The 26,578-nt window shown below is 37.3% G+C and overlaps 1 protein-coding gene across 5 annotated transcripts in view; it reads right to left on the minus strand.

Annotated features, from left to right (window-relative positions):
• LOC136350824 (potassium voltage-gated channel protein Shaw-like) overlaps positions 1-25,124 on the minus strand; it is a 61,921-nt gene extending 36,797 nt beyond the window's left edge. For 3 of the 5 annotated variants that reach the window (XM_066302910.1, XM_066302907.1, XM_066302905.1), the window contains exons 1-3: positions 24,887-25,123; positions 24,089-24,211; positions 21,809-21,966 (exon numbers count right to left, since the gene is read on the minus strand). The gene's annotated coding sequence lies outside the window, so the exon portion shown is untranslated. Of the gene's footprint in view, positions 1-8,484; positions 8,812-21,808; positions 21,967-24,088; positions 24,212-24,886 lie in introns of those variants that run through there. The other 2 variants (XM_066302908.1, XM_066302906.1) reach the window with 2 other exon arrangements.
• Positions 25,125-26,578: the final 1,454 nt, after the last annotated feature.

Here is a 26,578-nt window from a genome sequence, read left to right on the forward strand (position 1 = left end):
AAATGTTGTCGCTATTTACGTTAACAAACTCTGGGAATTACCGGAACCGTTAACGTTATTAACCTTTCGCTTGTAACGCACGGTCTGTGAGACCGACAAGTATTGCGTATTTACCCTCCCAGTGCCTTCCCACACCAGAAGCCTCCGTTACCTCACGAGAAATCAGCAGTCGCATGCTTACCGTGCGTATGGTGAAAGCATACACACGGTGACGATCTGAGAGACCGATGTTGGAATTCGTGCTGTACCGGGTGTCCCAAATGCCACGGGGTACCGTTGCTATCTCCCAAACGGCGAGAACAGCGAGGTTAGTTAAATTAGAGAAAATGCGTCAAGGCTTGGACAATATTCGAAACGGTGCAACCAACTTTTTGTCATGTGCCATGTTGGGAAAAATTTGAAAATTGCCAAAACGTAATTTTCATAGTAAAACAAAAAAAATATTAAAAAAAAAGGTTTTTTCAATTTTTGGGCTTTGACGTGTGTAATTTTTAAAATTTTATGTTTGGCTCAGTTTTCGAGAAAAAAACATGTATAACTTGTATGATCTTAATTCGGCCAAATCAAAAAAAAAATCGAAACTAAGCCGTGGCGCATGCCACAACCGTTTTTTTAAGTCGGTCTCACAGACCGACGACGCCGTTTATGTCAAAATAAGTCGCGTCGCCGATAGAAGGTTAGCAGACCGTCCTTTTGCGATTTAACCGATGGAACCAAGCACCCAAGGGAATGGGGCAAGCACACGTTTTTTGCCATTATAACTAGGTAAACATTGACAAGGAAATGTTTTCTTTCGCAAGCAAAGGCAGCGAGGTTTCCCTTTGTGTTTCGACACACAAGGATAATGAATTCACAATGATTTTTTCCCTACAGGGTTTTTACACTGAACTAATGTGTCTACAACGTTATGAGTAATTTCCGTAACTACGGTGAAAATAATTTTTCAGGTAAGGAGGTAAAGGTACTATTACAGCTCAGACGGTTTGAAATTTCTATTGTTTTAGTGTAAGGTCCCTGTCAGCCCATTTTGTCGGAGCCTTTTCTAAACCCATTTTGAAACGTTTCTAAGAGTACGTCAAACCCAACATCGAAAATGATTTCACAGAGAATTACATTTGACGTCAATGACAGACAAAAGAGCCATATAACTACATAATCGTGTTTGTTATGGTCTCCTAAACTTTTACGGCACACACAGAAATAAAATATACATATCACCTAAAGGAGCCTCGTAAATTAGCGATTTATTATCCTTTTTTATGCCTCGAAAGGAGCATACGGATAGGGAATCGCTTGAGCTTTCATGAGGAATAAAGCCTACACAAAGTATGGAAATAAGATTTGATACGTGTAACTGCCGTTTGCGGCCTTTAGGGAAAGAGAAAAGAGGAATTTGACGGTGGAAATCGTGTCGTCGTAATCTAAGCAACAGTGAGCTACACTTCGCTACACAACAAGCTTGAGGCTCTATACGTAAAGACATAAATCAGAAATTCTCTCGCAACAGTGTTTGCAATCCCGAGATGCGGCAAAGCGTCATATCGCACGTTGCATTTATTATTATTAACGCGCATTGCTAATTCGGGCCATCAAGTATTAATCATTTTAATTAACTCGGTATATAAACTTTTGTTTGTTGTGCTGGTTGGCTCGTGCAAGTAACCGTTAATGCCAGGAAGTTGCTCTAATAAAAATAAATAAATCGACATTATTTTTTTTCTTCATTCACGCCTTTGTTTTATGTCAGTTAGGCCATGTTGTGTAAAGGAGTTTTATGTAAAAAAAAAAAAAAACTTGTTTGCAAATTGATCAAATCAGAGTCTGCCACAACGTTTCCTATTTTTGGACCAATTAATCGAAATAGGAGGCCTGCAAATATTTGCCCTTCGTTCGACCATAATACCTTTCATCAACTGTCCACTGGGGCATAGCACGTATTTTTCATTTGGCTACCACCTTTTGTGCATTAAATCGATTTTAATTTAACCACCTGAATAAAATTGAAAGGATGTTGTACATGAATGTTTACTAGTTGGATTATTCATGTTTTCAATTATGAATGTGTCTCGTAGGGTGAACACTAAAAACGGTAATTTTTGAAAATTAATTCAGGTTAGTTCGGGTTAGCCCCCGTCCCCGTCCCCACAGGCAATTCGTGTTAAGTTTTTTCATCGTAGAATTTTTTTAAATGCATATCTGAAAGGACGAGAAAATTTTAAGACGGGCTCACTGCCAGGACCAAACAACTAATTAAAAAAGGAACATGGCGTTAATTTTTCCATTTAAATTAAGTCTGGCATGTGTGTGTAATAAGGTCTCTTGGCCCTGAACCTACATAACCATGTTGGCATACTGAAGAACCAAACCGCGAACGAATGTTGCAGGATTTAAGGTTTAATCGAGAAGTTGTTTACTTTGTGCTCCGCGAGAATCTAAAACTTTTCATTACTTCTATCTGATTCGAAGTTTTGGTTAAAGCATCTCTAACCCGAAAGCATGGTTTCTAAACATCCTTTAAAAGATTTAAAATGGTTTATGCTGCTGACACCTAATTAACCGCTTTGCACTAAATTTATTATCAGCAGAAGGAACATTTTAACATGCGGAAACGAAGAGTATCGCGCTTTATTTCTAGAAAGTCTGGTGAGAGGTTGCAGGACAGAAAATCGATACTAAAATTACAGATTATGCTCGATGTGTTAATTAAGCAGCAAATTGGACAATTCCGGACCTGGAGCAATCCCAGACGTCCCAATGAATTGAGCCAGACATTATTTCCCTTGCCCCGTGTCAAAACAAGTATTTACATCCTCTACCAAAGCCGTTTAAGGGAAATAAGGACGCGATTTATGTCTATGAAAGTCAAGCTACTTGGCATGTAATGATTATTTGGAATCTCACACCTCCGTATCATCTATCGGTCGCGACTCTACGTGCGTATGAACAATCTACAAGGATTTTTCCGCGCTCGAATCCAGGATGATTTCTCTGGAATAACAACCACATTCGTCTTTCCAAAATATTTATCGCCTTTTGTATCACGTAGTCAATATTTCGTTGAAATGCGTGGTATAAATTCCTTTCCTCGGCTTTTAACGGATATATCAGACCTCACTTGTTGCACTTTCTTGCTTCATTAGTTTCCGCATGAAATGACGTCGTCTCGAGCAATTTTGCCTTTGAACTCAAGTGCTCGAAAGTTCAAATTCATCATTCGAATTTGTTCTGGCATAGGATATTCTAATTAATGTAAAAGCGTTGCAAAGCCTGATAGTAGCAGATTTCATTAGGAGTAATTCTACAAACCTCAGAGACGTTAAAAATTTAAACCTTCATGTGTACGTGGCAGATCTCAAGCTTAGATGTTGTGATTGGTCAAGTGCAAACCGTCACGATACCGGCGCAGCCAATCACGACGCAGTCGAAACCGTGGATTCACCGAACGTCGCACAACATGGCTAACATTCGCGCGTCATCTCGCAAGATCCTTTTTGTGAATCATGTCAAGAGTTTTATGAGCACAGAGTCAGTCGTTGCCGCACGATTTCAACTCACGTGGAAAAAACATTAATTAACGTCACATCAAATATCAAGTTATTCCACATAGTCCTACGTGTCTATAACCGAACGAGGTATCTCTCGTGTAATAATCCGGCTTTTGGCGAGTATTCCGTAGTGCTTGGTCTGTTATTATTACAGCCACTTGAGTAATTGCAGTATTAACTAATTAAGAGAGTAACAAAGGGCCCTAGTTATCCTTATAACTTGCAGCCTGCAAGCGGTGATTTATGAGCTCATTCAGATAAATTGCCGAACTTATAGAGAGATAAAGTGAATCTCATTTAAGTATTAGTTGTCTGGTTAATGTCATTCAAAGCCATAAAATTTTATTTTAGTGCCTGGCTTTAAATAATTGAACCCTATATCTCTTTCTCACTTTCTCTCCCTCTCACTCTCCCTCTTTCTCTTCCTCTTCCTCTTCCTCTTCCTCTTCCTCTCTCTCTCCCTCTCCCTCTGTCTCTCCCTCTCCTTCTCTCTGTTTCTCCCTCTTTCTCTCTCTTCGATAAAGTTTGTTCAAACTTTTCGATTTAATTTTGAGGCATTCGAAAAAAGTACTCCATAAACTAATGGTAGCGTTAATAACTTCAGGTAAAAAAAATTCCAAACTCTGGCTAAATTCGAATGGTACAGAGCTAAAATTCTCGGTCATGTTACAGCCTCAGAAGAGCTGAATAAAACTTTTCCAATTCCCAACATTAACTGATTATTTAATTAAACAGTTTTAATTTTTTAAGCCGTGTAGAACATAATTTCAAAACCAAAGCGAAAAGTTGTTAACTTTTAATGAGATGTCCCAAAGGACTTTGTGCATGTATTCCAATAAATCCATCCGAAAAATACGGATTTGGGAACCTTTTCGCGAAATACGTGTCTCCTATATACTACATACGTATGTACTATACAAGGGGGGTCTTTTGCAAACCAACTAGATGGGAACGTTGGTTTAATTTAAATGTTATTACAATTCCTGAATAAAACCGCTTAGTTTGTGCTGATGATGGATTGAAATATTAATTAATTCAGGTTAGTTCGCGTTCGCAACAACTTGTATTGCCCCTAGTATTCGATACTAGCAGTATTTTTTAAATGTTAGTCCTGATTTTACGTTAAATTTATGTTGTAAAAACATAAATGAAAATCTGACGCTGTTAAGTAATTACTGGGAGCCGAATTGGATACACCAACAATGAAGGTGTCGCACCCACAATCCCTAAGCAACCATGCCCTAATGTCAATTTAGGAAATGGAATTTGAATTCATTTTTGTTAAAAAGAAAGCAGAAGTTTATTCAGCAACTTTAATACGTTCCTTCAGGTGCTAAAGCTCGGTAAACTAACTCGCTCAACAAGAAACAGGAATTTTGCAGAAAGTTTCGCAAGACAAAACACAAAGAAAATATAGAGCTTCCGAAAAGTTCCACCAAACATTTGGGGCAAACTAATTTCAACTTGCATTTTACTTAAAATTTTAATGAGCTTGTAGCATAATTATACTCATTTTAACTTCGACAGTTAGATTTCATTGTGAGTTTCCTCTACAAAAAAACAGGTAGAAGCAATAAACATTTTCGACAGATCTAACATAACACAGGTGCCCCCTTTGTTTTCTTGAAAATAGCGGGAGAATTAAACTTTCAAGTTTGTTTACATTTCCAAATTTGTATTTATTAAACAAATACAGAAACTGTACGTCATTCCAGATTTTTATGGCCCGCAATGTTAATAAATTTGTAGGAGCTTTTTTTTTATTGATTTTGGCCTTTAACGTTTGCTGGAATATGTTAAATATTTAAAAACTCATAGTGGGTAATATTAATTTGGCTCCGATGGATTGATTGGCTCTGGGAGATTATTTCGGAATCGCCTGTTCCTGCAAATTTATGGATCGCGCTCAATCCCGAATTTGCCAGCAAGTTGGAGTACAGATATTGCATAACACTGAAGATTAGATTTCCATTTTATTTAAACTACAAATCCAACCCTGAACACATAATATCATCCAATTTTGTTACCTCTAAAACGCGGATTCGGTTCCCTGGTGTATAAACGTAAACCTGTATTCCTCGTTATTCCCAGAGAAATTCAAATTTCCGCATTATTCCCAACTATGACGCTCTTGTATGGGTTGACATATCATGGTGAATATGGATTGGTACGATCTGTTTGTGCGTCAATCCGTGAACTACGATAAATAATTTTGTTCATGGAGGGTCGATTATAAATGGATATTCTGAATTTGGTAAATTCTTGTTTATCGCAGAGGAATTTTACGTAAGCCGAATGGTTCCGACCGAACAGAACTTGTCGGTAGACAATAGCCGCTAGCAACGTTTGTTGATGACGGTAATGAAGCGATTCTCGTTTTAAAAAATCGGCAAAAAGGCAGCAAAATCGGCGAAAAAATCGACGAAAAAATCGGAAAAAAATCGGCAAAAAAATCGGCGAAAAAATCGGCAAAAAATCGCAAAAAAATCGACTAAAAAGTCGGCAAAAAGGCAGCAAAATCGACAAAAATCCGCGAAAAAATCGACTAAAAAGTTGGCAAAAAAATCAACGAAAAAATCGGCAAAAAGGCAGGAAAATCGAAAAAAATCCGCGAAAAAATCGACTAAAAAGTTGGCAAAAAATCAACAAAAAAATCGGCAAGGAGTCAGCAAAAAATCGGCAAAAAGGCAGCAAAATCGACAAAAATCCGCGAAAAAATCGACTAAAAAATCAGCAAAAAAAAAATCGGAGCAATAATTCTTCGGTCGCTTTTCGCTCTTCGATGACCTCGATTGACCAACTCGGCATTGGGCCGCGTTAATGCGAACTCGCTGGGGCGAGAATCTCTTCTCCCCCGAAACGTCCATGGGTCAACTTGGAAATTGCAGATCGCTCCTTCGTACGCGAACTCGCTTAATCAATAATCTTTTCCGAATATGAGCCATTAAATTGGAGCTATTACAATTTTATTCTCTAGAAAACTCCAACAAGTCTCTGAGTTAAGTGCCAATAAAACGTTCCTTCTGCTAAGTGGGAAATAAATGTCTATTGTTTAGATACCCCTGAGGACTGGCTAAATGATCGCTGCCAGCAACAAAGCTCTTTGTGTATTGTTAGTGATAGTTACCATTTATATCTCTTCAAGATTAATTTTATTTCTCGTTACCGGCAACTTTCAGAGCAAGAAATAATCGCGCATGGTTTGAGAATGCCCCAAGTGGTAATTATTCATGCTGTAAATGGAAAGGAAGTCCGAGGAGCACATTGTAAGGTCCAAAGATAGTTTGTCTTTATTTGTCATGATCGTATATTTGACATCTTGCCATATGAGAATGGTCGGAAATATATGTATTATTTGAATTGAGAGCGGCAGACCTATTTTAAATTCCCCTTGATTCTGGACTAAAAATAGCACGCTCTGTAATGTAGCTCCGTGTACGGTGTAGCTTCTGAACGATAACCCTGCTAACTTCATACATTCGCCAGGGTGAGAAATTGAAATCTAAATATTTTATGACGCTCGGATTTAGAAATCTGCTCTATTTTTAAAGTGGTTTCGTATGTGGAGGAAAACGTGGCTTGTCTGAGGTGAATTGAAGTCGACGCAAATATTAAACGAAAGAGAAAAGTGAGGCCTTTTGTACCGCGCGAGTTACCAGTTTGCGTTAAATCTCTCGATTTTAACCGCTACATTAATAATACGCTTTCCATTATAGACCGATACGCTAAAATCAACAGGGACATCCGACGTCCGGGGTCATCCTATCGATGGCCAGTTTTCGTATTTCTCTCGCTGGAAATCGTGAAAAATTGGACATGGAAATGACGTCAAATCTGCGACATCCCTGCTGAGATTGAGGCCGAGGTGCGTGCATTCTCACAATTAAACTGCAAATAAAATCGACACGTAATGCTACGAAGAAAGTAATCTAATAAGTTTAAGTCGGTCAAACGAAATTAAACGCTCTTACTAAGCTCCCGATATGTAACGGGAATTTGCTGTTGGAATTAGACGCATGAAATGAAATCATGAAATCTGTTAGAATAACTTTTTCGGATATAAGTGAAACGTAGTTTACGTACGCTATTTCGTTGAGCATTTCCTGCTACCAACAGGGCCTCAGGCAAATTTGATTCAATTTTCATAACTCTGCCATGTTTGACGTCATCGAGCGGTGCAATAAAGGTACATTATTCAACGCCTGTCGGATAGATCAATATGACTTTCAATGTTGGCAGGATACAGTTTTTGCTCGGAATCGCTTAAACTTTCCATTGAGGCTGAAGTTCAATTTTGCAAACTATTAAAAGAGAGTAAACTGAGAGTCGCAAGAGAGCGAACTTCACTGCAATCAATGTTTCGTACGTCGAAGATCGAAAACTATTGAGGCTGGCAAATTATAATTTAATCAGACATAAAAGCTCGCAGCTAGGATCAGTTGTTAGTATTCAATTCCGCTTAAGCATAAGGTAAAGACATCAATCTGAAAGACAAACTTATTATGAATAGTAACAACGGGACATTATACAAACTCGAAGTTGTCAAACAATCTGAACTTTCCGAATTGGTTTAGATTTCCCTGAAGTTATGTTCCTCGATAGCCTGGAGTCCTCGCTGAGCGGAGGAACGTTCTTATTATGTGAACATGTAAAATGGGCAGGACTGCCTTAAAATTAAGAAATCGACTACCAATTTTGGGAAGTTTTCGACGTGTCAAATACAGCGATATCTCGTAATTGGTTAGACAAAGGTGAACGTGTTTTTTCAGTTCTTGTGTTGATGCGCAACGGTGCGTCGGATCCGCCGGACAAAAAGTTATAAATAAATATTTATACAGTCACTAAACTAGTCGGAATTTGTTTAGAAGTAATACAGCAATTTCAGCTGATATTCACGTAGATTAAAGGCTACTGATCTAAAACGTTTTCAAATATTTACCGGAGGCTTGTAAACTAAACATTAAAACTACTGCGAAACTTGCGACAGAAGCTTAAATTGCCCGCATCATTCGTTCCTGCGAATAGTGTTGCTGGTATCTCGATTAAACTTCATAATCCGCAGTTTCCATAAAGTTTCCGAAATACTTCGAATTGGTACGTATAAATGGGTGCTTCACAAGAGGATAATAATTGAATTATCTTCTTATTTCCCGATCACGCTACAATGAACCATTAACAAACTCTTCGAACAAATAATTAAAAACAAACTTCAGAAACTATCGAAAAGGCAAATACCAAGATACCGGTTCGGTTTTAAAGGGAACAACGCGACTACCACACTCTGGTTAACAACGTGGAGACTACTCACTTACGAAACTGTCCATCGGCCGTACTATTACTGGACATCAACAGAGCCTATGATTTCGTGTGGCACGCGGGACTACCATTTAAAATATGGGTATTCCCAAATACATGTTGTACGTAATGAGAAGCCTGCCGTGTGATCGGAAACGACAAATAAAAATCAATCAAATCTTTTCCTTCTCGTTCTCCCCACAACAGGGCTTACCGCAGGACTCTCCGTTGTCTCCATTGCTCTACAATATTTACTGCCATGGCATTAACAACCGTAGCGTTCAACGGCCAGACTTCTTCGACGGAGCGGCATACATCTCTTACAGTATGCCGACAATACACCGCTCGTATCCCGTGTTAAAACCACATGTGGGGGCGACAAGAGCGATAGAGTCACTGGCAGACAAGACAATGAATTGACTATGTTAATGGAGATTTAAACCAAATGCGAATAAAACCCAGTTACTAGCGCCCTAGCACAGAATGAAACATAACTCGTCTTCAATTCCAGTCGGAGCGTAAAGTACTTGGGAGTGAATTTGGACAACAAATTAAAATTTAAAAGATACGAACAACTTGTGAGATCAGAAATGGTTAGACGAGCCAAACACTTCCGAGTGTTAACATACAAAGGCCGGGGAATAAGTAAGAAAACGGCAACGAACGTGTACAGGTCTATTTGTAGACCATTACTAGAATATGGCTGTATTTTACTAGCAAACGCGACAGACAAAACTAAATGAAACGTACAAACTACCGAACAAATTGTTTTAAGGGCAATCACTAGAGCTAGACACGCCAACAATCTGCTATATAACCCCAGTGCAAACCTACTATACGAACAAACAGGCATACCGAAAGTGACAGAGAGACCTAAGGCAATACAACAACAGTGGATGGACAATGAGGAAAATTGGGAAATAATAAAGTCATTATGTCTGACAAGACCGACCCAAGAATCACGTTACGAACACCCCGAACGGACTTTACAACAACTTTACATTGGAAGGCGGAACAATGTAGATTAAGACAGTGGAAATGTAATACAATTATACAACAGGTATTGTCATTAAAGCACAGGGCTGAAAGACCATGTAGGTCAATGACTTGTTCTATTTTATATTGTATTGTAGATACCTATAGAAAAAACATACATATATATATAATATTGTCCAAAAGTGGTAGTGGCACCTGAGAAAATGATTACAAACACTTATTTAATAAAATATAAATATAAATAAAAGTATGTCTGATTACTTTGGGGATAAATGTTTTTAATATTTATAAATTAATAATTGGTGGGTTCACCCTTCGCAGCTACAAAACTGCCCGAATTCTTCTCGGCAAAGACCCTAATAACTGTTTGCATACATCAACAGATACTTTACCCCATTCTTCCTTGATATATTTTTGAAGATTTTGTTTTGATGTTTTCGAACATTGTTTTTTCAAAATATCGCGCAAATCCTCAATAGGGATTAAGTCTGGGAACCGGGCAGGCCACTTTAGTGACTCAATCTGATTTTCTTGAAACTACTGCATTAACCTCTGTGACATGGGGCGTTGTCCTGTTGAAATGTCACACCTTCCAAGTTGGCCTCGGGAAACGAAATGGAAAAGGACGAATGTAGTGATCATTCTAATACATTTGTGTATTTTTCACTTTGCATTCGTCCTTCGCAAACAACGATTTGTCCCACTCCACTGGCTGCCATACGACCTCAGACCGCAACTCCGCCACCCCCGTATTTTACAGTGGGCACTTGGGGTTGTATGCCTCCCTTATTCTCCCTCTCCCAAATGTGACGCCGGTCGTTCCGTAGATTTTTAAAAATTAAAAACGCCATGTTAAAAAGAGAGTTTCTATCAAAATAGCGTTAAAAAAATTGCTTTATTTTATTATATTATATATGCTATAGTTTTTAATTAAATATTTGGAAGTTTATCTACAGTATTAAAATGCAATAATTTAAACTTTGCCTCAAAATTAGATTTGTCGGACCGCCTAACATTAGACCAATCTTCTGTAAATTTACGCTGTTCTCAGGCCCATCTTAATCGGGCTTCTTTATTAGCCTGAGGTAGCCAGACTTCTTTCTGGCCTTAAAACCTTTCAATCTGGCTACTGTCAGTCTTCTTGTCACCGTTTGTGCTAAAATTCGTGTTCAGACTTCCTCTGAGAAACTTGTGCGGCCGGGTGAAATGATGTTTTTCTTCTATTTTTTACAGAAGCTCGTATCAACAAACGGTCTTCTCTAGTTGTACTCAAACATTTCCGACCAGATCGTTACAGGATTTACAACTGACAGACAGTTGTAAATCCTGATTGCCACCGCTTATTCGGTAACGACGGATTGCGTTTTGTCCAGCGCATCTGGAACATTTATTTATTTTTGCAATTTCGGCTTGATTCCGACCCAGTTCATATAAAAATACAATTTTTGAACGATTTTCGACGTTCAGTTATCTTGTTTTCACCACGTTTACTGGCACGAAGTCTTCACTAAACTAATACACAAGAAGTCGGCATTCCTTTAATGATCAAAGAAGACCGACCGTGAGATAAAAGATACACGTATCCTGGAAACAATGCAATTAATTTTGACAGATATTTATAAAAAAATGTTGGTTTTAAATCGGACTTTTTCTATAAAACATGACAATGTCATAAATAATTAATAATCAGCAAAATAAATAATCCCGGGCAACGCACATTTATTTAAATAAACAACCAGAGAGGTGCCTAATGCTTTTGGCCAAAGGTGCATGGAAACGTCAAAATTATTGTAAACATGTAAAACCTTAAATTTGTTTAACATGTGCATAATTATGGCTCAAAATTGCTTCTTTAATAAAGAGAAATTTGACATGTTGACGTTTGATGACGTTTCCAGAGCATTCATTTATTTAATGTGTACCATTACTATAAGTCAAGACGATGGCCGATTTATCAAAAAGTGGTTCAATAGCTATAACTCATAGAGTTTCTGAGAAAAATACTAGACGTAATACATGGCTGAAAAAGGAATTTTATGACGATTTTGAAAATATGAATAATCGATATCGCGCCTATATGAAAATCAAGTTTACCAATTTGTCTCCGAAAGTAAGGATTTAACAAGAAAACTGGCAACACTGCTAAGCAGCGCTCAAAAAAGTACCTTAATAATGTAAAACTTTTATTCCTCCAACTATAACCGTATAAGAGTTTCTTGCAAAAAACGAAAAACGCCAAATTCGTTCTTTTCCGGATATCTTCGTAACCGTTCGGAATTTAACCGGTATAAAAACGGATTATTAATTTGCTTTAAATTGCTTAACTTTTTCCCATTTAAACCGTTTAGTATCTGTTACCGTTTCCGAGATCTCCATGCTGTTCATCCTTATCTGGGACAGACTGTATATGTTAGTTAGTGAACTTGGTTTTAAGGCTTTTTTGGAGAACACATGTTTTTTGAAAGAGAATGACATGACTGGCTTACTCAAAACATTGTCCATTACTTTCTACAACTTTTTGCTATCTTCCTGGCAAAAGACAAATGTCGAGGCGGAAAAAGGACTGGTCTTCTGAGGCAATCCAGGAATTAAGCAACATTTTAATGTCCCCATATGTATGTCCGGAATTGCTGCGTGGCCATGTGCCGTTGACTGAAACAAGAGGTACTCGGAGGCGCAACATCCGGGAAGTACGGCGGGAGGGCTAGATTTTCCCAGCCGACATTTTCCAGATAGTTCTTGACGGTAATTTCCACATGGGAACGACCGTTGTCATTCTCCAAAATGAACTTATTGTGACGAACGTCCCATTCGGATCGTTCCTCGAGCAATGCTTCAATTTGATTAGTTCACATCGATCCCCGGTGAGATGGTTCGGTAGCGGTCCCCCGTGGGGATTTCACCTTGTTTTAGCAGCCTATAAAACACTGCGCCTCGCTGATCCCACCAAATACAGAGCGTTACCTTCGATCCGTGGATATTGGGGTTTGGTCTGGAAGTTGACGGGTGCCCTAAATTGCACCTTGATTTTTTTGCATTCCGAGTTATCGTATCGGATCCAGTTTTCATCGCCGGTCACAATTTGCCGCAGAAAAGTTTAACGTTTTTGTCGTTGGGGCAACAGATCACACGTGACAAGATGGCGTTCAATATCTTGAGGTTTCGATTCGTAGGACAACCAAATTTATCGCTTTTGGACCGTTCCAATTGCTTTCGAACGTTTAGAAACGGCCATTTCCGTCATCCCCAACGATGTTTCCAACATTTTTAGCGTTTGATTCGGTCGACGTCCGGTAACGCTTTCAATTAATCGTCGATGTACTTTTTCGGTTGCCCAGAGCGATTTTTAACTTCCACATCAAAATCATCGAATTTGGATCGTCAATACCGGAATTTCACAATCTGAATGGATGGCATATGGCCGGCATAAGCCTCCAACAACAAAATATGGCACTCAACGGCCTTTTTGCTTCAGATGGAAGCAAAACAGGATGGCTTCCCGCAAATTGCGTTTCGATGGCTCAAAACTAGACGTTATTAAAGAAATAGAAACATGTATCGGTGTCGCTATATTTTATTGGCGTGCGCTGAGATGATAGCTGCAGGAGAGCCCTTTCCGATGGAATAAACATTGGGCTTCCCCGATAGGGGATTAACTAATTATGCCATCCAACAGAAAAAAAAATTCAAATTAACAATATACTATATACAAATATACAGTGTGGCCCATTTGTTTTGGAGTCAGTCTGTAAAAAGTTCATTGATTGTGCGGTTTAGTCCGGATTTGTTTTTAAATTTTAGAGCTTGATAAATTGCACATTTTCGTCACAAATGGCCTGGTTGGTACACAACTCAAGACCTACTATGACGGTTTCCAGGAGCAAAATTTAAATAAATCATATTAGCGACTTTTTAGAAAAAATATGTGCACACCACTGGGTTGACCACCTCTCAACACGGACTTGTACAAAACTTTAATGAAAAATTTGGAGTAATAACGATTTTGTAGGAGAATCAAAAATGCACACTGAGTACTTACTTACATCTTCTTATACTGTGTCTGGGTATATTAAGGTCCAAACTGGCCACTCTAATACTACTTCGGGGATTGTCGTTAAAATATTGCAAAATTTTGTTGTTATTTAGAAAAACTCCACGACGTCCATTTTGCCTCGTTTCTTCGACTTACCGGTCCAGCTGGATGTCTGATGGTGAATTCTGCATTCTGGCGCAGCTTCTGGTGCCGAGCGAGCGCACGATGTCTTCAACAAGACGAACAATTTCCGTTTTTTCTCTTGCACTCAAATTGTCCATAATTATCACGATTAACAATTTGATTTGCATTAAACACAAATAAGTCCCGATATCGACGTTGATGTTTGCTGCGTTTGTTTGACAGTTAAACACTTCACTTGTTCTCCATGGCCGACTATGAATTTTTGGGAATAAACAAACACTGAGGGCGCAGTTTTAATTCTTCCACAAAATCGTTTATTAATTAAAATTTCTCGATAAAACTCGGTACGGGCCCGTGCTGAGGGGTGGTCAACACAGTGGCGTGCACAGATCGTTTCTAAGAAAATCGCTAATATGATTTATTCAGATTTCGCTCCTAGAAACTGTCCTAGCAGGCCTTGAATTTTACGTCAGCGAGGCCATTTCTGATGCAAATGCGCCGTTTATCAAGCTCCATAATTAAAGGCAAATCCGGGCTAAATCGCGCAATCGATCAACTTTTTGCAGATTGACCCCAAAACAAATGGGTCACACTGTATATACATATATCTTATCATTTTAATGTACACTCGTATTTAAACAAAATCATGGATAGAATGATAGATGTCCATGTCCTTCCTGCGATCTTTTAATGGGTTATTTTTAGCCCCTCCAATACTTTTCATGGGAAAAATAAGCCTCATAACTAATGGCAAAATAAGTCTGCGTTAGTCAATTTCCAAAAATATAAGAATTATAACGAAAAGCTTTTCTGCCGCCGTCCTGAGAGAACTTTCTCTAATCCATCAAGATGCCATCGAAGCTAAAATAAATAAATTTCCGAGATATCCATAATAATTGATGTTTTATTTAATTAAACTCCTACTTGTTATCTTTTTAGCCCCGATGAAATCATACGTTAAACCAACAAAATTAATCGGAATACCTATTGCACGCACACATACCGACATTTTTGGACAAAGGAAAATATGTCCGCTAATTAAAAACATACATATGCCGTATGATGATAAATCACAGTGTTTACAATATAATATTCAAAACAGCGGGGATTTGAATTTCTACAAAAGAATTATCAGCAGTAGACGTGTAATGGGGTAAACTTCACAATGCCATTTTACAAACAAAATTAAATCGTGTTTTTATAGTAGAAATGAAGGGTAGTAATTATATTTTTATTTTCCATGTTTTAACAAGAAATAATAATTTAGCATTTTATTTCGATTCAATTTCCAACACAAACGATCGACACAAAGCTTTACGGATATCGCGACATTACATATGCACAGACAGTGGTGGCCAGAAGTCTGGAATATTTACATTATTCGGTAAATCATAGAGTAAAATGATAATAATTGGAAATTACTAGGTATTTCGAAGACTTCATTTCACTTTTGATAATGTGGTATGAAGAGAAAGTTATGATTAAAAAAATAACAAATGAAAAACCACATTCTGACCAAAATATGGAATATTTTTGAAATATTGTTAAACTGCCGGATCAATTAAACAAATTTAATATCCAGTGGCATAACCGCGAGCATTCAACACCGCCTGACACCGACGTTGCATTGAATCCACTGGATTCTTACACGAGGAAGAAGATATATCGTACCGTTCGTCCTGCAGAATCCTCCGTAAATTTCCTTTACTTTTCAAATTTTTGTCTCGAATTTTTCTTTTCCAATGGTCCCACAGGCGTTCAATCGGATCTAGATCCGGAGATTGAGAAGGCTATTCTAACACACCAATTTCTTTTTCTATAAACCAACTTTCAGTGAGACTCGAAGAATTCTTCGGATCGTCGTCCTATTGAAGTCGCCACACTAGTGGCATTTCTTCTTCTGCAAATGGTGGCATTTGCTGTTCCAAAATACTCTTATTTACAAATCGACCTATAATACCGTCGATTTTTACTTCCAAGGGAGTAACATCAGATCTAGAAAAGCTACCCCACAAAGATAAATTATCACCACCGTGTTTCACCGTCGGCTTTCGATACTTGGGATCAAATCTCTTTACTACTGGTCATCGAATGTAAGTTTTTCCGTCGGAATCGAGCAATTTAATTTTAGCTTGGTCACTGAAAAGGGCAAAATCCCATTTTTCAAGTGCCCAAAGCAGATGGGTGCGTGCAAATTTAATTCTCGTCTTCGTGTTTTTTTTTGTATATCAGTGATTTCTTTACGGTAACTCATCTAGACAATCCTGTTTCACATTAGCGACGTCGCATAGCACGATCACTTACTTCAATGCCAATTCAATTGCAAATTTCCCCTTATTATTAAACGATATGATTTTCGAAGATCTTTCCATGAAGTTTCTTTGATACGCCGGTCTGTACAAACGTTTGTTTTTTTGGGACGTCCCGACCTAAAACAATTTTTTCACAACACCCGATAGCTTAAACTGTCTTAAAATTTTCGGTACACAGCCCTGGCTAACATTAGCAGTCTTTGCAACGTCATTCTGACCGTGTCCGCTATTGCACATTTCCACTATGCGTCTCCGAAAATCTTCTAATAAATATTTGTCATAGCGAATTATTCCTTGACCCACTTCGTGCACTCAGTAATGGATATTAAATTCAGAACCAATAAATAATACACAGAACTAATATAAATATTTTATATTCCATACTTTTTGACTAACAAAAAAATTTTTGTTTATTAATAAAATATTTGATAGCAACTTTTACAAGTCTTTAGATTTTCTATGACAGAAATTGTACGATAAACAGCCAAACTCCATAACTAGTTAATATTTGGTGTAGTAACATTTTCGTGTAAGTGCAGCTGCACATCTCTTGGGCGTTGACAGAATTTATTTGTTAATACAGTCCTCACTAATTTGTCCCCAAATGCAACAAATAAATCAGTGATGTTCGTGTAATTATTGTCAGGAATCTTAGCGTCGACACACTCCCTCGTGTTCTCTGTAGGATTTAGATCTGGGCTTTGAGGTGGCCAAGGCAGAACGGAAAGTTTTTCATCTTCAAACCGATTCGTGACGAGCTTCGATGAATGCTTGGGATCGTTATCTTGCTGGAAATAAAACTGCAAGGGCATTTTTTTACCCATACATGATACTAGATATTCTCTTAAAATGTCCGTATATATAAATCCATCCATCGTTCCCTCAATTCTGCGAGGGGGTCTCATTCCGTGACCACAAAAACATCCCCACATCATTACCGATTCGCCGCCATGTTTAACCGTTGGTGAAATGTACTTTTTGTTTAATCTTTTTCCCACATTATGTCTGACATGATTTATACCGTCACTTCTGATCAAGTGGAACTTAGATTCATCACTTAAAATTACTCTTTTCCATTCCTCAGATGTCCAGTCAGTGTACTGTTTCGAAAAATGCAATCGGGCCTTTACGTTCTTAGATAAAAGTGGGTTTTTAGCGGGCCTCCTACTAAACTGTCCTGCATTCAGTACTCTTCTTCGTACAGTTCTTGCCCTTATTGCTTTTATTTGACTACGTATTTTAGTTGATGACAGAAATGGATTGTTTTGAAATCTTAACAATCAGGCGATCCATTTTTATTTTCGGTAACTTTAGGTCTTCCGAGGATCAGTCTTGGACCAAGGATGCCTGAACTTTTATATCGTGCAGTTACTCGAGAAATTATCGACTTACTTTTGCCCAAACTTCGACTAATTTCCAGAGGTTTCTCGCCATTATCGCATCGCTCAATCACAATTTTCCTTAAGTTCCCTGATATTGTTTTGCCTCTACCCATTGTTCCAACAACTATTGAACAATGCAACTGAATCGTTTGCAACACTAGATATACCGAACTTTACGAGTGGAACGATGAATAATATCGAAATAGCAGAAGTTGTTATCTTTTTGGCAAGCCAACAACTCAGAAAAAAATTATTTAAGTTCCAAGGAACGGAATTTAAACAATAACAGAGTAAATATCGATTTATTTATCAACATGTATTCTAACAAATATAAAGAAATGGCAGTGAAATAGCAAAGGGATCTGAAAAACGAATTTATGAAAAGTTACTACATTTACGCCCAATACCGTGTCTTAACTTAAATTTGTTGTTTTTGTTGTTTTGGGAACAAAATTGTAACATACTGGAATAAACGCAGTTCCAAAAAGTATTCCATTTTTACGGCCGCCACTGTGTATGCTACATTCAAAGAATAAAGCCGGTTCGTCCCGAATCAATTGGAGAGATGTTCTATTGAGCAAACAATAGCTACAAAGCATGAGACACCGCCCGAATGATTATATCATTGCAAAAAGAATCATTGAGATGAGGAGGATTGCAAAGTGCAACAACAAACTTTATATACAAACGATCAGTGCACCTTTCCGTTACGAAAACAAAAACAATACAACTATTATAGTAAGTTTTATTACATGTACATGTCGGATCATCATTACGGAGATTTTCCATGATGATATGGAGTATTTGTTTACTATTAATAGGAAGAGTAGAAAAGAGCAAAACCAACGAATTCGCCACCACACGAGCGCTTCTCGTCCCTTCCAAATCTTATCTGCCCGTCCCTTCTTGGTCTCGACTTTCTCCAGGTCTCGCGTGTCCCTCAAATCCGAGAGATGAGCTGAGACCTGGCAGTCCCTGTTTCCCAAGAAAAGCTCGCACACATGGCGTCTCGATTGCGCCCTTGGTGGTGGCGCCCTCGTTCGGCAGCGCTTTGTCTTAAGACGGCCCCGTCAGCCTGAGCTTCGTCTTATTATCAACTCTTAATGTTGCACTTTGTAGCTTAAGGACCAATAAATCTTCGACATATGCATCATACAAGCTAATTACGGAAAATAGCTGAAGTAAAGCAAAGAAGTACAAATCCCTACAGGTACTTTAATGTACGTCTGGATAATAGATTTTTCCCGACTATCCAAATTATTGTTCTTCGAGATGTTACTATTTTACATTTGAAATTCAAATCGGCATCACTTTTGTCTTCGTCTCTTGATTTCACGCCAGAATGTACAAATCTATTTACTATTCCAGAGCTTTTTTAATGCCAACAGGATTTCCGATGAGGATTTTCGAGTTAGACGAGAAAATTACGGCTTGTGAATGAAACACAAAGCTTAAAGGAATAATTTTTTTTTGTTTGTTTCGCGGAAAGTATTATTGTGAGTAAACACTTCAATGTGCTGAATCATTGATTACTTCGTTAATAGAGCACCGGCATAAACTAGATTAAATAATAACCAGATCTAATTCAATGATCACACAATATTTACATTTGGGAATTTATTAATGGGCAAACGTACAGTCCCAGCCGATATTTAAAGCGATCGAGATTATTATCTTTGGTTAACTTTATGATTGTTTTAACTGATGCTTTGTTTTAAAGTTTCCCACTAAATACGTTCGTCCAAATAATCGACCACTTTAGAAAAAATCTGATCGGACCTGATTGTCTGATCTGATCTGATCTGACAAGCTAAACGCGGTGCTCTATATTTGATACGATCTTTTCAACCTGAGAGCAAATAAATGATACTTCTTTTTGATCTATAGAACTGTGTCGTGCAAACCTTTTGGTTGTATAAGAAGTTTCATCAAAGTTAATTAACCTGACCAAATGTGAGTAGTGTTGATGGCAATATCGGAAATACGATAGTTTCCCTTTCAGCTTCAATTCTCTATTACAAGAGGAACGTGTCGATTTTCTCACGTGTCCTTCACCTCGCGGCTTCAATTTACTTTATCTAATTATTAACTTGTTCTTGTTGTCTTATTGGAATAATAAGCCTTGAAATTTATTGTTAGGACTGCGTACATGAAGCATTTTTGGCGATCGTCGGCTTTATGTTATTCTTTATGTCCAATGCCACACGTCCTTTTTTCGCTAATTAGCTGGCACTACACGTTTTTTGACGTTTTTCGTTGCTCGTCTTTTCTCAATATTGTTCAGTACCAAGGAATCCTTAGTTACAGTTAGAATAGTTATCTAGCACAAAGCAGAGTCGCTGAGTCCACAGCTATCTTGCCGGACATATTATACCACATCAATTTGGCCCTATGGGAAGGATAACGCATGCTTCTGGTCACCTTCAACTGAAAACGCAACACCGTTTTGGTGATTTCTCCCTACTTTCTACCATTTTGGAAATTCCTTCCTACGTCCCACCATTTTGGAAATTTCTCCCTACTTCCCACAATTTTGGAAATTCCTTCCTACATCCCACCATTTTGGAAATTCCTCCGTACTTCCCACCATTTTGGAAATTCCTTCCTACTTCCCACCATTTTGGACATTTCTGCCTTCTTTCCACCATTTTGGTAATTCCCTCCTACTTTCCACCATTTTTTTAATTTTTCTAACTGGATTACCATCAGTTAAAAACGAAGGAAGGTTTTATTCAGTACACGATGTCTGGCAGATTAATATTCCAAAAGAGATTGAAACCACAATGCTAATCCCACGTTATAAATGTTTCACTTTCAAGCGGCGAGTTCGATTACAATGGATGAATAAAAATTAGATCATGTAATGGTGGGGTATTTCTTAGGGATAGGACTTACCATGGGAAGGGAAGAAGTAACTCAAATAAACTTTTATTAATCTTATTTTATTCAAATGGTAAATAGGCCCTCGCTGAAAAGTGAAATCTCTGCTTGAGTGAATGGCTCTAAGCATCAACTTAGCGGTTTAACAAAATCGGAGACTTATATTTATTTTACTGCGAAATTTCTATAAACATATGCATAGCAAACCTCATAAACAGAAAGGAAAAATGCACGTCTTGCAGAGTTTCTCTATGAATATTCAAATGCTTTAGAATAAAAGAGTCTCGAGCAGAATAAAATGGCACGTTATGGAAATATCTTGCTAAGGATGAATAACGACGACGCAGTGATGCATGATCGTCTTTGTGTGCAGCCATACAGGGATATGCTCATTTTATGTATGTATTACGTCATTGAATGGATAATATTGCACATAGGGTAATAACGATAAGTAAAAGATTCGTTTATGGTTTTCGTAGGTATTAAAAAAACATCATCAATAAAAAACAAATCAGCTATTTCTATTTAATCGCGGTGGGGGCAGCGTATTAGATTTGTCAATCTTCTCAATGTTTATAGGCAACCTTTTGATATTTAACATCGATTTTTTTTAATACTAATTATTGGTCGTACAAAAACTAGGCCGTGGGTAACGTATAAAGTTAATAAAAGTTGAAATTATCAATTACTCGTTAATGTTACCCGATGTTAACCGCATTATGATAAATCTAAAAAACGATAAAATTATAAACAATTTAGCTTTAGGAGTTGCAAAATGACCAGATTAAAGTTGTAAGCTACGCGATATTACAAATTCTATTCATCTTTTTTAGCGTAAGCCTGGCGCAAACGCGCACAAATGTTAATTTCACATTCATGATTGAAATCGTTCAAAATTGCTTGATCAAGCTTTTAACCACAATATCACGCCCCCAATCGCAATCACAGATAAATAAGGCATTAATTTAAACGACATAGGCGTCAAATATACCAATACGGAGCGCTGATTAGAACAGTTCGTCATTACGCTGTCAATCCGCGCCGCATAGCACATGGAAATCTCATAACGCACAACCAGCGTTACCCATCGAATTTCCAAAATCACTCTTTGATAAGGGACAATGACGAGCTATTTTGAATAATTACAATAAATAAACTTGTCAATACTGATTCGACAAAAAAAAAACGCATAACTGCATAAAATTTCGCTCTGAAACTTACCAAAAGAATCATAAGGTGGTGGCACTTTCAAGCCAGAGTTTGTTAGAAACAAATTTATGATTCGAAAATTCTCCCCGTGGAAACTCTGGCGAATCACAACACGCGTCCTACAGGTGCCGGCCCCGATCCGTGGAATACAACAGGCGTCGCGACGAAGACTGAAAGAGGAAGGAGAGATTTTGGTCCAGATGCTCTTGTGTGGATGCTGTGGCGAAAGTTTGCGCATAAATTTCGCCTCGATTGTCTTGCTAATTCGGAATTCTGTGCAATTGGTATGTTGTTTGGGGGTGTATGATTTTAGGCAATTTTAGAAGTTTGACGAACAAGATTAATAATATGAAATTTAGAACTATCCTCATAAAGTCAGTTCACAACCTATTTGGGCCTCTCAGCATGAAAATTTGAGCTTTAGGGATATAAGCACTTTTTCAGCTTCACGAAACTGAACTGTCAAAAGAACAATTTAACCAACCGATTTGATAAATTTAGCTACATTCATGTGACAAGTGTACTAGCTAGCTTGCGCCTAGGCAGCTACCAATGCCAATATGACAAGGTAAAAGTTAGGCGGGCCTTCAGCACGTACGCACATGCCAAATTCGTTACTTAGTTTTCTTTTGAATAGTCAAGAAAGGCACATGAAAAGGGCTAGAAAGCGAAAAACATCTATGTAAAGTATCGGACAAAATTAAATTGACTGGGAAAATGTTTCTGAAGCTTCTTATGTATGAGCTCCTTATTAAAATGTCTTTACTTATCTTGTGTATACAAACAACAATAGAATGTTTCGAATGAAAAAGTACGTTATTGGGTTCGATTCAATAAATATTTGCGAATGTTTAAAAGTCTGCAAGTTGTTGTGCAACAAAATTAAATTGATCATTTTAGCTTTTCCATATTTTCTTGGAATTCGCCGTCGGAAAATTGCGCGTTGATTCTGCACGCTCTCTAAAATACCCAGTGGAAAACGTCTTTCTGTAGGTCTCAAAGAGAAAATTATTCAAACTTATAAAGCCGAAAGAAATTAAATATTCACAATTGAACAATGTAACGTGTCGAAACAAGTCGTTCCAGTTATTATTAAAAAATTTTGGTTTTATGGTTGTGCAGTGAACCTAAAACTGGGTAGTCAAAGAAAAAAAAACTACAAAAACGATGGGTCGTCGAGTAAAAAAAATTGAGCCAGAAAAATCCATGGTTATCAGCATCCGAAATTCCAGCCGAATTAGTGAACTGTAATGTGTCATCCAGAACAATTCAATGACGGTTGATAAAAGCTGAATTTCCAGGAAAAAGGCCATTAAAAAAACCTGCACTATCCAGGAAGAATAGGCAAGCAAGAATAGTATCTGCTAAGCAATATTCAAATTGGAGAGCGGGGGCTGGAAGGAAATTTTATTTAGCGATGAATCAAAATTTTATTTATTTAAATGTGATGGTTCGCCATTTGTTCATCGCCCAGTTAACCAAAAATTACATCTCCAATGTGTTTCGACTACAATAAAACATGAAATAGGGAACATGATAGTGTGGAGCTGTTTTTCCGGATTCGGCGTGGGTCCTATTCACAAAATAAGCGGAAACACGGATCGATCTATCTATTGTAATATATTGGAAAATGTGATGCTTCCGTTTGTAGAGTGGGAAATGCCTGTTAAATTTATTTTCCAGCATGATAATGTTCGCCAAATTGGTTAAGAAATGACTTGTCGATCACAAAATTAATGTTTTAACGTGGCCTGCTCAATCCCCAGATCCCAATCCAATAGAGAACCTTCGGAACATAGTAGAGAAGAAAATCCGAATAACGACCATCACTAACAAAGATCAGTTATTGGCAGAAATACATTTGGTTTGAAATTCAATAGATATTGAAACAATTTGGAATCTCATTTCTTTCATGACAAAAAGATGCCAAGAAGTTATTAAAAACAAAAGTTATTGGAGAAAATACTAAAATTATGTTTTGTATATTAGATTTGGTCATGATTTTGTATATATTTTTTTAGATCAATTTAATTTTGTCGCAAAAATTATATATAACATTTTTAGGCTGTTTACTATTTCCATTTAATTAGATATTTAATTAGATTTAATTGGATAAATAGCAGTATATTTTAAAGTGAAATAGATACTGACTATGTGAACAAAAATTATAAAAAAATTTAATATTTCTTTGTTAAATAAACATCAATTCATGGTCAATTTAATTTTGTCTGATAGTGTATGTACACTTAAACTCGGTTAGAACAAACACTAGAAGGCCAAAAATGCTGTTACCTATAGCCGGGCGTTCGCTGTATCCGATTCTAGTGCAGGTTAGTTGCCCGTACATACAGCATGTTCGCATTGGTTGATGCTGCGTCCATTTGTATGGTGGTTAATTAGGGATGTGAACTAAACCTAGACAGATGCATATTCATTTTATACAAAGCCTAATGGGCATCGACGGATTTGTACATTGCTTAAGATTTATAGATACTAATAAAATGCAATTAATGCGGTCCAAAATCGTGCAAAATCAATTACGATTCAATAGATTGGAATTCCCTGAGAAAAAAATACCCTAAAACTAGCCAAATAAATCCTTCAGGATGGTTTTTTTAATAGACGTTAGTCATAATCCAATCGGACCTGCAAAGAAAATCCTCGAAAAGCGTTCGCTAAAACTAATGGTTCGTTACATCCAAACCAGAATCATAATTAAATAGACACTTTGTACATTAATGATATTTAGTTTGTCTATGGAGACCGTTAGTTATAACCCAGATTCGCTATAACCGACTTTGACTGGTACTAAGCAGAATCATCTTGCATAATGTGAAAAAATTGTCTTAAGGCGAGAGAACGGTCCTCCAGGATTGGACATACCTCATTATGCAAAAGGCTTCTTGCCGGACTTTTTACGATCCCCCAATCAATTTTCCCGGAGACTAAAGTTGTACCAACGATTTCACTGAAGATTCGTGTTGAAATTAATATTCTCTCATTAAATGAGGATTTTCTGTGCTTAAAAAATAGCATTTTTCACACCTCTCTCGCAACACTAATAGAAAATGCAACAATAGGCTCAGTTACCACTATTTTTTGGGTCTTTGTAGCCTCTTCCTCAGCATAAGACGGCGGGCGGTCATCACTGACTTAAAGCAATTTAGTTTGTTTCTTAAGATTAACCTGCATTTTTATTATGATATTAAGGAATATTCATTCCAACATAGCACATAATAAAGAGGAAATACTTCAGTTAAAGGTCATACATTGAAGTTGTAAATGGCTTAATATTAACGATCTTCTGACTAAACTCAAATTAAAACAAATATTTTGAGGTTATAATCAACCGAACGAAAGAGACATCTGGGAGAAGGACCCCAATATTATCATCTTGTCTCTCTCTGAGAATTATACGTATTCTATCCTTATCTGGCATTCGTCTGGACGTTATGAAACTCTGTCTTACCTATGCTGATGCATTGAACTACTTTCTTCTGAGCTATATCTTTATTAAATAGGCTATCCCCTTTAATGGTCGCTAAACACTTTACGGTGGAATGTCTGGAATGTTGATGTGACATAATATTTTTAGGCGCCATATGTTTGCCGTATATCTGTACTCACCTTGAACTGACATTCACGGTAGATCGCGGAAGGAACGCGCGTGTTTCAATATTAAGAAACCCTTTTTCAGCCTAATTTGGCTTTTAGCCTAATTTTGTTTAATTGTTTGAATTAAAATAATAGTAAATCTAAATTTTAAAAAATTATAAAAACTGTTGAAAATGTAGGACTCAACTCTTCTTTTCAAGGATCAACAGACTCTCGCCTAATCTAATATTGCGAACGATGATTTTAAGAAGTAGATCAAATATTACGAATTGCTTCAGATGGTTGACAAATGAGCCGGTTGATCATTTTTTTTCTTACTTTCTCTACATTTTTGATTTGCATCGACAGATATTTTTGCTAACCCTACGAAAGGAGTCAAAGATTCGAAAATCCGGTCGAATTCGGTTACTTGTTTATAAAGAATATCATATGTGTACAGGATGTCCACGCAAAAAGTACCCCATCCCCCAAACTTTTTAATCTATTTAAATGGAAATAAAAATTCTAACATGAGGCGCTTGGAAGTTCATGAAGTTCTTCGAGATAGTCAGCAGTTTTATACGGGGTGTTTAATAAACGTGTGCCAACCCAACATTCCATTTTTGTGAACAATTAAGCATTACTTTTTTGCACATTTAAGTTCTCCGTTTCATTACGAATCCAAAGATACATGCGTATAGGTCATACCTGAAATCTTATTTTCTATTTCAATATATCAAAAAGTTAGAAGGGGATGGAACTTTTCGCGTGGACACCGCGCACATACTATTATGTCCGCCTTAGAAATTCTTATGTGTTGAAAATTATTTTCTTTTAAAATTTGTACCAGTTAAGAGGGAAAAAGGCAAAAGGAACAACTGTTTTTTTTTGTACCTATGTAATACCCATTTAGTCCATTCTATTACTACTACACGCACATATGTATACTATTTATTTTGTACTGTAACGCACTTAGTCATTTTACCGGGCACTTGGTATTTAATGAGAGAATGTTTCTCAATATAGCCTTATGATTTGTCGGCCATTATCGTACTTTTAAACCCACTGTAACAATTTGCCGACTTATTCGTCGTTTTGGCCTACGGGTTTCCCTTGTTCAAAACCTAAAATCGCGCGATTTGGACTACGATTCAATACATAGAGATTCGTCGATGTCGAAATCGCCCC

Source organism: Euwallacea fornicatus, chromosome 4 (genome assembly GCF_040115645.1).
Source record: "Euwallacea fornicatus isolate EFF26 chromosome 4, ASM4011564v1, whole genome shotgun sequence".
Classification (NCBI taxonomy): Eukaryota; Metazoa; Arthropoda; class Insecta; order Coleoptera; family Curculionidae; genus Euwallacea; species Euwallacea fornicatus.